Source organism: Stegostoma tigrinum, chromosome 23, assembly GCF_030684315.1.
Source record: "Stegostoma tigrinum isolate sSteTig4 chromosome 23, sSteTig4.hap1, whole genome shotgun sequence".
Lineage (NCBI taxonomy): Eukaryota > Metazoa > Chordata > Chondrichthyes > Orectolobiformes > Stegostomatidae > Stegostoma > Stegostoma tigrinum.
Genome location: NC_081376.1, coordinates 7,998,476 through 8,010,897, shown reverse-complemented (window position 1 = coordinate 8,010,897; position 12,422 = coordinate 7,998,476). Strand labels below are relative to the sequence as shown.

Genomic DNA, 12,422 nt, shown 5'->3' with positions numbered 1-12,422 from the left:
GTGGTGTCAAGGGGAATATTTGTTGTTTAATGATTTTTAAAATGTTAACGTACCATTTTAATATCCTTTCCCTGTGCCCTTGTCTTTTCTTTCCCTGAAAAAAGCTTTGGTTTTGTGGATACCAAGTAAAGGGAGGTGATCGCTTCTGGTCTGCAAAGTGTGCAGGCAGAGAGGGAATAGGCAGCCTATGAAAACCAGGCAGGTCGAGCAGGAGTCCCCTGAGTGTGCTGTGTTTGCTAATGGGTATCCCAGTTTGGAAACTGGTGAGGGTTCACTATTTCTCAGGGGAATGGAACCAGAGCCAAGCTCAGAACGATGGGAGTGTACAGGGGGGGAGAAAGAATGGAAGAGCAATAGCTAGAGGGGATTCTAGAGGCAGGGCATCAAATAAATGTTGCTGCGGCAATAAATATGACTCCAGGATTGCATATTGCCTCCCCGGTGCCAGGGTCAAGGATGTCATGGAGCAGCTTTCTGGGGGAGAGGGGGAATCAGCCAGAAGCCGTGGACCACCTTAGTGGCAACAACATCAGTAGGAAGAGGGGTGAGGTCCCAAAGGCAGATTTCAGGGAGTTAGAAAGGAGATGAAAAAGTAGGACCTCAAGAGCAGTGATCTCAGGCTTGCTCCCAGAGCAACATGCTTATGAGCATGCGAACAGGAGGATTGGTTGATCCAGTGGCTGGAGAACTGATGTCGGAGGGAGGATGTTGGATTTCTAAATTATTGGGACTGGTTCTGGGGCAGCACATGTTGGATGGGTTACACCTTAATGGGACTGGGATCTTCACAGAGATATTTGCTAAATGCTGATGGGCTGGAATTGAATTAGCTTGACAGGGAGCCTGAGGGATCACACAAGCAGAATGGAGGTAAAGTTATTAACAGGAAGTCAGAAAGTTGCAAGGGACACTGGATGACAGGTGAAACAAAGGCGAGCATCTTGTGCGCTTCAAAAGTGAAATGATGTCAAAATACAAAGTAAAGGGCTCTCTAGCTGTATGTATGTAGCATTTACAACAAGGTAGACGATCTAAACACACAAATGGAGATACGTGGCTGTGATCCAATTGCCATTACAGAAAAATGTGACCAGAACTGGAATATTCAAGGATACTCCATGTTTAGGAAAGACAGACAAGAAGGTAAAGGACGGGCTGGTGCACTGATAAGAGGAGGTGGGATGAGTACTTTAATAAGACTGGTCAAAAAGTGTGTGGAGTATGTTCATGTGGAGCTAAGAAACAGCAAAGAATAGCAGACATTGTTTGGAGTTATTTATAGTCGTAGTGGCCCTGTGAGGCATGGGATTGTTCACGAGAAGCATGTCACGTGGGTAACATAGTTATCATGGGTATCTTCAATCTGCACTTAAACTCAGTAAACACTGAACATAGAAGCTGTGGAGGATAGGTTTCTGGAATGTGTTAGGGATTATAATGATTTCATTGGGAACAGCATGGATTTGTGAATGGGAAATCAGGCTTGAACTTATAATATCTTCAAGAAAGCTCCTGGAAACAAAATTGATAAAAGAGAGCCAATGAATGTAGTAACTAGAATTTTCAGAAGTCTTTTATTAATATAACCCATAGGAGGCTGGTTAGAGAAACTGAAGCACATTGATAGGAGGTAATGTACTGACATGAATTAACTTTTGTTTTGTGTAGAATGAGTAAATTGATCACTCTTGCATTATCAGACTATGACCAGTGGGATACAAGCATCAGTACTTAGGTTGTATATGTATATAAATGATTTGAAAGTGGAGACCCAATGTAATATTTCGATAATTACAGATGGTACAAAGTTAGACGAGAATGTGTGTTGTGAAGAAGGTGTAAAGTGATTGTTGGAGGATTTGGATAGTCTTAGTGAATGGCCAAGAACTTGGAGGTGGAGCAGGTTGCAAGCAGACTCAGAGGTTTAACATCCCAAGTGCTGCTGCAGAAGTATTGGAGCGAATGTTTGAATTGTGTTGGAGGCTGGACCTGAGTATGGAGAGCTGGAAATTGGAATTTGAGAGTGTACCAGTTTATCAGCTTATTGTTGCTTCTTGGCCATTTTGTTGTTTGTTTTTGTGGAAGGAGTTGGTGTGAGTTAGGAGCCTGTTTTTTGGTGAAAGGAGTTGGCAGGTGTGGGCGGGGAGTAGTAGTTCCAGAGGGAGGAGTTGGTGGGGGTGGGTGAGGGGGCTGTTTTGGTGGGAGGGGTTGGCAGGGAGTGATGTTGGTGGGAGGAGTTGGCAGAGGTGGGTGAGGGGATTGTTTTGGTGGCAGGCGATAATGGGGTTGGGCGGGTGTGTGGGTGGCCTGATTCTGGTGGAAGGAGTTGGTGGGGAGGGTTGCGGTTTTGTTAGCAGGAAGTATTAGGGCTGGAGGGGGTTGTGTGTAGCCTATTTCTGGTGGGAGTTAGGGGGAGGTGGGTGCAGGGCGGCAGGCGGTTTTGGTGGTCAATCAGAGGGTGGCAAATGCCTGTTCACAGGTGATGGTGAGCCCATGTTAAAGTTAAAGGGCCTGTTATGGAATTTTGAGGCCTTCTGGAACTTTCCACTCACCTGGGGGCCACCCCCACAACAGGTAAAGCCTGGCCTCTGTCTGAAGGTACCATTTGGTGGCAGAGCTGAAGAGTGACAATGGTGTGGTGGTGAGTGCAGCAGGCCATCATTAATTTAAGTCCTCCCGCAGTCAACGTACTGAGCCATGGAATTGCTCTGAACAACAGCAGCAGGCAGCTGTGCTGTAAGGTTTTCCGAGGGCCGCCGCAACTTGAGGTGCAGTCTGTCTCTCTGGCCTGCCTCAGCAGATGCAGCCTGTGGGACTGCTGATGTGCCAGTAGATATCCAACCTCTCAAGCCCTTTAGAATCTTGCCTGTTTCAGTGAGATCACCGCTTGCCCTTCTAGCCCCAGAGAACATAGGCTCAATTCATTTGGCCTCCCATCATTTTGCACAACCAGAGCCTGTGCTTCCTCCCTGTCTCTGCATCCATTACTCTATGAACCCGAGGGTAGATGAAATAACTGCACAGAGGCTGGTATCCTGTCACCAAGTTGCCCGTTATTTACATGTGCACAGTACATTGGTGATAGCCAGCCAGCTTGGAGTCAGTCCCTGAATAGAAGGGATCCTAAATCCCCTGTTTATATCTGTCAGCCAGAGCTCCCTGATTTGGCTCAGGTTAACAACACCAATCAAAGATCTCAGTCAATAAGATCCACCTGGTTCCAATCACTACACTATCACCAGTCAACCAGTGGGGATTTGTTGGATTTTAGTCCCTTGAGTTTCTGTTTTCTCTTTGCTGAATATCTCAGCAATGCCACGTGTAATAGTCCCAACCAGCGCTGGCCTCATCCTAATGAGCCGACTGTCCGGGATTGAGCCCAGTTATGTCTACCCCCTGCTGGTTTGGTGCTGCTGTCTGAGGTAATGTGTGACATTGCGAGAGTGCGAGCGAAGAATATTTGTGAGCATGATGCATTACGTTTGGATCATGTGCCTTTTGAATAGGCAGAAGGACTTGGAAACTCTGCCATGTGAATGTGAGGCGAGCAGCATTGCCAAGTGTGCAGGGGTGGAGCACATCACCGTGAGACCTAACTCCTGATGGTTGAGTGAAGGGTGTGTGGTACATTGAGCAGTGAGTGGGTTATGTTAGAGGTTGGCCATTCAGTGGTCAGGGAACGTCTTACAGAGATACGTTCACCAACTTGACCGCAGGCTTAAGATCTGTGACCTCCCTCCGTCATTGTGGCTGGGTTGTCAGGGCCTGACTTTTGGAGTTAAGCTTCCTGGCCTCCTACCACTGTCCTTTTTGTTGGCTGCTTCTCGATAGCCTTCTTTGGGTCCCTTATGGAATCATGGGACCTGACCTTCCCTGAGGGCTTTTGAAGGTGAAATGAGTGCTCTGGTTGGGACACGGTCACTTTTTGTGATCTCCGCGCCCCCCTTTCCCCCCCCCCCCCGCCCAACCAACCCCCAGAATGAATGGCCAGAGGACAGGCCTTCCATCCACTTGGTCAGTTCTTGACACTGGAGAACCATCTAGAGATGTCCCAATTTGAAAGGAACAGTCATGAGCAATGGAGGGTAAGGAAGAGGGATCACCCTTCAAAATGGAAACATCTAAGATTATGAAGGGAATAGATAAAGTGAAGGCAGGAAGGTTGTTTCTGCTAGCAGGTGAAACTAGGACTAGAGGGCATCACCTCAAAATAAAGGCAAGCAGACTGACGTCAGGAGGAACAACTTCACCCAAAGGGTTGTGAATTTGTGGAATTCCCTGCCCAGTGAAGCGGTTGAAGCTACCTCACTGAATGTTTTTAAGGCAAGGCTGGATAAATTTTTGAACAGTAAAGGAATTAAGGGTTATGGTGAGCGGGCAGGTAGGTGGAGCTGAGTCTCAAAAATATCAGCCATGATCTTATTAAATGGCGGGTCAGGCTGGAGGGGCCAAATGGCCTACTCCTGCTCCTAGTTCTTACATTCTTAGGTAAAATGGGGGTTCAGTACTTCCAACCTGAAGTGAAACTGAGGGGTCGGGGAATCCCAATTACAAGGCACCTCAAGAGGTTGAACTGGCCTCCAGTGTCTGCTGGAGGCTGACACAAGAGAGATGGCTTGCTGCCCAGCTGTGCGAAGGTTCACAGAATCATTTCAGTGTAGAAGGAGTCCATTCAGCCCCAACAAACCTGCCCCAGTGTCCATCCCCAGCCTTTTCTCCAAATCCCTGCCTGCCAGTTCTGCCAGAATCACTGCCCCAAGATCACCTAATGAGGAGGAAGAGCATCTGGGAAGGTGTCGAGCACCTCGAGGCTTACTTTCGGGGAAAAATCAGAAGCCGGGGGAAAACAGCGAAACGAGCGCGCTGCCACACCAACTCTCCACCCATCCCCTTCCCATGACCACTCCTTGCCCCAAGTGTGACAGAGCCTGCGGTAGCTGCATTGGTCTATATAGCCAACTACAGACTCTTCCTGAGAGTCGTCCTCATCTGTGAGCGACTGCCGGTGATGATGCAGCATTTCAATCTGAATAATCATCCAGTACCTCAGTTGAACCAGTCTTCTCCACATTTCCAGGCAGGGCATTCCACTCTCTAACAGTTCGCTGTGTGACAAAGTGTTTTCTCATATCACCCTTGTTTCATTTGCACATCAGTTTAAATCAATGCCTTCATGTTCTTTTCCCTTTCATGACCAGGAATCGTTTCTCTCTATCCCTGCCCAGCCCAGTCACTGATATTGAAAACCTCAATCAAATCACCTCTGAGTCTTCCTTACTGCAAAGAGAACAACCCCAACTTCTTCAATCTATCCACATAATTGAGGTTTCTCATTCTTGGAAATATTCTTGCCATCTTGTCTCTATAAAACTTTGGTTAGACCACACTTGGAATACTGCGTCCAGTTCTGGTTGCCCTATTATAGGAAAGATGTGGATGCTTTGGAGAGGGTTCAGAGGAGGTTTACCAGGATGCTGCCAGGACTGGAGGGCTTATCTTATGACTGAGCTCGGACTTTTTTCATTGGAGAAAAGGAGGAGGAGAGGGGACCTAATTGAGGTATACAAGATAATGAGAGGCATAGATAGAGTTGATAGCCAGAGACTATTTCCCAGGGCAGAAATGGCTAACATGAGGGGTCATAGTTTTAAGCTGGTTGGAGGAAAGTATAGAGGGGATGTCAGAGGCGGGTTCTTTACACAGAGAGTTGTGAGAGCATGGAATGCGTTGCCAGCAGCAGTTGTGGAAGCAAGGTCATTGGGGTCATTTAAGAGACTGCTGGACATGCATATGGTCACAGAAATTTGAGGGTGCATACATGAGGATCAATGGTTGGCACAACATTGTGGGCTGAAGGGCCTGTTCTGTGCTGTACTGTTCTATGTTCTATGTCCTATCACTTCTGCGCTGTCTCCAATATATTCACATCTTCCCTATAATGTGCTGGCCACAACTGTACACAGTTACCCCAGCTGAGGTCGAACAAGCATCTTGTGCTTTTCATCCAGTTGTCTTTTGTGGAGGTAGGCGATGGCCTAGTGGTATTATCACTAGACAATTGATCTAGAGACCCAGGTAATGTTCTGTGGACCCAGGTTCGAATCCTGCCAAGGCAGAGGGTGGAATTTGAAATCAGTAATAATCTGAAATTAAGAGTCTAATGATGACCACGAAACCATCACCAATTGTCAGGAAAAGCCCATCTGGTTCACTAATGTCCTTCAGGGAAGGAAGCTGCTATCCTTACCTGGTCTGGCCTACATGTGACTCCAGACCCACAGCAATGTGGTTGACTCTTGAGTGCAAGAGTTGGCGGGTCATGTTGCAGTTGTGTAGGACTTTGGTTCGGCCACATTTGGAGTACTGTGTACAGTTCTGGTTGCCACATTACCAAAAGGATGTGGATGCTTCGGAGAGGGTACAGAGGAGGCTCACCAGGATGTTGCCTGGTATGGAGGGCACTAGCTATGAAGAGAGGTTGAGTAAATTAGGATTATTTACATTGGAAAGACAAGAGGTGAGGGGTGGCGGGGAGTGGACCTGATTGAAGCCTACAAAATCATGAGAGGTATAGTCAGGGTGGATAGCAAGAAGCTTTTTTCCCCCAGAGTGGGGGATTCAGTTACTAGGGGTCACAATTTCAAGGTGAGAGGGGAAAAATTTAAGGGAGATATACGTGGAAAGTTCTTTATGCAGAAGGTGGTGAGTGCCTGCAACGTTTTGCCAGCAGAGGTGGTAGAGGTGGGCACGATCGCACCGTTTAAGATGTATCTAGACAGATGCATGATTGGGCAGGGAGCAGAGGGATACAGATCCTTGGAAAATAGGCAACAGGTTTAGATAGAGGATCTGGATTGGCGCAGGCTTAGAGGGCCGAAGGGCCTATTTTCTTTGTTCTTTTGTTCTTTGTTCTTAGCTGCCCTCTGGGCAATTAAGTATGGGCAACAAATGCTGGCCCAGCCGGTAATGCTCACATCCCATGATTAATAAAACAAAATTCTAGCCCAATAGGGCCTAAAGATTCAGCAAGTAATCTCTCTTCTGACCTTCTGGACTCTTGCCTCCAATACGATGCTACTTGGAGCTTCAGTTGGTACCTTAATGGGACAGGAGTTACAGACTGTGACCCGTACACCCGCTATTGGACTCGGTCAGAAATTCCCCCAGTAGTGTGGATTCCCATTTGAATCGGTGCCAAAGCTTTTGCAGTTCAACAGAACTCGACCGTTTCTGGATTTAAGCAACATTGGTGTCAAAGCCAGCTGCTCTGGGGAATCTCCAGACTTTCTTGGACCTAACTGGGGTGACTCAGTAATTCAGAACAAAAACTGCAGAGCTGGAAATTTGAAATAAAAGTAAGAAATTGTTCAAAGTGCCAGGAACGCAGTCAATATGAGGTAAAATTTGGAATGTAGACCCACCTGATCAAAATTCTGGGAGACTCATGTTTTCTGAGAAACATAGAATAGAGGAGCTTGAGTAGACCATTCAGCCCCTCGAGGTAGCACCACCATTCAGTATGATTCTAGCTGGTCATCCAAATCAATACGCTGTTCTCCATGGCTTTCTCCCCATACCCTTTGATCCCTTTTGCCTTAAGAACCATATCTGATTGCTTCTTGAAAACATTCAGTGTTTTGGTTTCAATCGCTTTCAGTGGCAGAAAATTCCACAGGCTCACCACTCTCTGGGTGAAGAAATTTCCCTTCATCTCAGTCTGAACTAGCCCCTCCTGTATCCTTAGACTGTGATTCTCCAACACCACCCACCACCACCCCCCCCCCCCCGCCCCCCACCCCCGCCGACCTCTGGTTCTGAACTCCCTGGTCATTGGTAACATCCTTCCTGCTTTTATCATGATCGCTGGTTTGTTGCGTTCCTGACTGTAGTTCACAGATGCTTTACTAGACTAATACCTGGAATGAGTGGATTGCCTTCTGAGGAAAGGCAAGGCAGGCTAGGCCTGTATCCTCTGGAGTTTAGAAGAGTCAAAGGTGACTGATAGCAGATACAGTTGCAACGTTCAAAAGACATTTGGGGTAGATACATGAATAGGAAAGGTTTAGAGGGCTAAGGGCCAAATGCATGCTAGTTTAGTTTGGGAAAGTTGTACTGTATGACTCTAGCCAGACTGCATAAATGGGACTTGTTTAAGGTCCAACTCTGCGCAAGGATTTTTTTATTTTGTGTGTACTATTGCTTTGTTTTAAAGGGGGAAGGTGGGCACAGCTCCTTAACACTTTGGGTGTGGTGCTTGGGGTTGGCATGGGAATTTGTGCTAATGGTGTCTCAAATTGAACTTAGATTTTGATGGCTATGATTTACATTAGTGAGTGCTGTGTAGACGCTATTTACACTAATCCCCCAAGCAGAAATGCCTTTACAATCTGATCAAAGCCTTTCCTCCCCTTTCCAGGGAAATGATTGAGCTCTGGGAGTCTCTGACTGCAGGAAATCACAGGAAATGTTACATGTTCACATTGAGACCAAATGCTTCTCCAAAGGTGCCTGAGCCTCAATGAGGTCAACACTTAAACACTACTGTGGGCTCAGCTGCTCCTGACTTTTCCTGACTGTGATGTCTCCCACTGGACCCACAAATACCCGGGGCTATCTGTGATCTACGGCAAGCCCCAACTGATATTGAGGCCAGTGGCAAAATGCTGAGCAGCGAGGGGAGCTTTAGACAACAGGTTTCTACAGGACTGAAAAACCAATTAAACAAGAATATTTCCTCACCACAGGCAGACCATAAAGTACTTTGATATGGGACTACATCACTGCAAACATTTCTTTATAATCATAACTGATTCTAAGAGTCGCTGCCATTCCAGTGCCACGATAGCAATATTTCCCAGATTACTCTGTCTTCATGTACCAAGCACCGAAAGGGTGCAGTTCCATGGTAATTCTTAATGGTGTGCTGTTGTGGTTTAGTGTGGCTGACCTGGTTGCCTCTTACCATTGATGTTTATAGTGAGGATTTACAAGGTGATACCCAAACTGTTTTGCTACATCATAAATGCATTTACCTTGGCCACCAAGTCCTAGAGTGGGGCTTGAATCCAGAATTTTTGCTTGAGATGCAGGGACGTTACTGACTGTGCCACAAGGCTTCCACCTTACAATAAGGCATAAATATTGGAGTTACTTTCTTTGAAATGCTTGTTTATGAATGTCTACCGCATCTCATGCTGGTATTGCAGCCTTCAGGATGCAGAGGAGTTTTACCAGGATGTTGCCTAGCCTGGAGAGCTTCAGGGCCAAGTAAAATTGGACAGACTGGGGTTTTCCTTGGAGCAGAGGAGACTGAGGAGAGGGGTCATGATTAGATTCATGGTAAGGCACAGAGGGTTTGGAGGTTATGCGAGGAGAAGCGTTTTCACCGAGGGTGATGAGAATCTGGAACTCACTGCCTGTAAGGCTGGGAGGGGCAGAAACTCTCATGACTTTTAAGTGTGCACTTGCAGTGCTGGAAGGGTTGCATTTATTGCCTGCTGGTGCCTGCGTCTTGAGTCATCTCAGTCCATGTGGTCTGGGTACAGCCACAGTACCCTTAAGGAGAGAGTTCCAGGACTTTGGCCCAGCGACAGAGAAGGAACAGTGATATGTTTCCAAGCCTGGTGGTGAGTGCCTTGCAGGGGATCTAGTAGGTGGTGGTGTTTGCATATATCTGCTGCTATTGACCTTCTAGGTGCTGGAAGTAGTGGGTGAGGATCGTGATGAATTGTGCGCAGTGTATTTTGCTAGACACTGCCGCCACTGTTTACCAGTGATGGAGAGAGTAAGTGTTGAAGGTGTTAAAGGGAATGCTGATCAAGTTGGTGTTTTGTCCTGGATGGCATTGAGCTTCAAGTGATGCACCCAGTGGAGAGTATGCTGTCACATTCGTGACTAGTGCCTGGCCAGTGGTGGCCAGGTTTTGAAGTTGAACATAAGTTCCACACAGTAGACTTGCTCTTTCTCTTAGATGTACATGATTGATCCTGTTATCTTTACCCAGATGTTGATACAGCGATGGCCATGCCATTGAACGCCAAGAGCACCTCTGATCTTGTGATGAAAGGAAGCTGATAGGCAGAGTAGCTAAAGACGGTTTGGCCACTTTTAATGGAGAAAGACTACATGAGGCTCTTGTGTTGTAGTGGTTATGTCAGGCCAGAAGATCTAGGTTCATGTCCCACGTCTGCCTCAAAGGTGAGTAATAACTAACATCCCTGACCAGAGAGTGATTCAAAAATATCCAGAGGAAGAGTGCAGAAAGCTTGTAGAACTTAGGAACTTGGGGCGCCTTGTTCATGAATCACAAAAAGCTGGTATCCAAGTTCAGCAAGTAATAGGGAATGCAAATGGGATATTGACCTTTATTTTGAAGGGAATAGAGTATAAGAAAAAGAGGGAAGTTTTGCCTGAACTCTAAAAGGCACTAGTCAGGACATACCTGGAATACTCTGAACACTAAGGTTCAGAGTAGGTTTGTAGCTCGGATTGAGAGTGTTGTGGTTGGCTGGCTTGCCGATCTGGTTCTTTGTTGTTCCGCAGACATTTCATTACCCTGCTGGTAATGAATAATGAATGGCTCATCTAAGGCAGAGATGAGGAAGAATTTCTTCTTACAGAATGTAGTGAATCAGTGGAACTCTTTCCTGCAGAGCAGCGATAAGGCTGGGCTGTAAACTTATGCAAGGCTGACCTGATATCATCAGACTTCATGTTTTGTGGGGTCAAAATTGAGGTCTTCCAGGGTCACTGCCTCTGGACGGTTCCATCACCTCTGGTAGGTCTGTCTTGCAAGTGGAACAAATTATACCCAGGAATGGTAATGGAGGTGTCTGGAACGTTGTAGGGTAGGATTTGGTGAGTGTAGCTCTGTCAAGTAGCTGCTCAACTCGTCTGAACAGGTCTCCAGATTTGCTCACAAGTCGCCAGATTTTTGAGAAGAGGATTTTACAGCGTTGACTGGGCAATTGCTGTGGGTCAGGAGTCACACATAGGCCAGATCAGATAAGGAGGGCAGACTTTCTTCCTTGAAGAACATTGATGTACTTGATAGGTTTAATTCCATGATTATTATTTTAATCTTGCCCCAAGGTAATTCTCTTTGTGTTCCTTGCTTCTCTCAAACCCAAGCTGTGATCTTCTTTCAAGGGTGTGAGTGGCTGGGAGAAGTTCTTCAGTCAGATTATTCCCCTGCCCTTGTCTGGTGTGGCCTACACGTGATCCTAGAACCACAGTAATTGCCCAGTCAACCCTGCAAAATCCTCAAATTAATGGTAGTTGTCTTTCCCACAGGATGGGGGGTTTCAAGGCTAGGGGGCACATTTTGAGGCGAGAAGAGAGACAATTAAAAAACGATAAGAGGCAATTTTTTTTACATCAATGGTGGTCTTGTGTGTGGAATGAACTTCCAGAGGAAGTGGTGAATGTGGGTACAATTACTACATTTAAAAGACATTTAGATAAGTAGATGAATAGGAAAGGTTTGGAGGGATATGGACCAGGAGGAGTCAGGTGGGACTGGCTTAGTTTGGGATTGTGTTCAGCATGGACTCGTTGGACTGAAGGGTCTGTTTCTGTGCTGCATGACTCTATGAATGAGGAGCAGGAAGCACAACCCTGCTTCATAAAGCTGAAGAGAAAGTTTTCTCCATGTATATGCACTTTTCAATATGGGCAATATGAAAGTCTCACTTCTGCAGCAATAACCACACTGTTAGTGTAGGCAGTTAAGATCCAATAATGCTACAATTTAACATGAGCTTGTTATTTTTGTTTTGAACATAATTGTTGTTAAAATAATTCACTGTTTATTCTAAAACATATATCTGTGAGTAGGCTTATAATTACAGTTTGTCTCTGTGCTTGTTCTAACAGCATACGTGTACTGTATTTAGTCAGTCAAAGTCAATACAAGAACGCCTCATGAATGTATCACTGCTATAAATATTGGCAAGTGATTCCAGGATTTAAAGTATGCAGTGGTGATCATTAATGGGGGGAAAGGCTTGCTTTTTATGTTTTGATGAATGCTTAAGATGGTCACAATGTCATTTATGAGGGACTTCAGAAGTGAATTTCACACAAACCGGCCACTGACTCCATTCGGGGTCTAGGCCCAAAACGTCAGCTTTTGTGCTGCTGAGATGCTGCTTGGCCTGCTGTGTTCATCCAGCTCCACACTTTTTGTTATCTTGGATTCTCCAGCATCTGCAGTTCCCATTATCACTGACTCCATCTGTACTTCCCAATGCCTCAGGAAAGCAACCAACATCATCAAAGACCCCTCCCACCCCAGTTATACTCTCTTCCACCTTGTTTCCTCAAGCAGAGGATATGGAAGTTTATATAGATGTGCAGACGGATTCAAGAACAGCTTCTTCCCTGCTATTAATAGATTTCTGAATGGACCCCTCAAATTTTAA

The 12,422-nt window shown here is 46.1% G+C and overlaps 1 protein-coding gene across 1 annotated transcript in view; it reads left to right on the top strand.

The window, feature by feature from the left end:
• The window catches only part of LOC125462407 (synaptogyrin-1-like), an 82,690-nt gene that overhangs the window by 54,387 nt on the left and 15,881 nt on the right, over window positions 1–12,422 (top strand). The window lies entirely within an intron of this gene.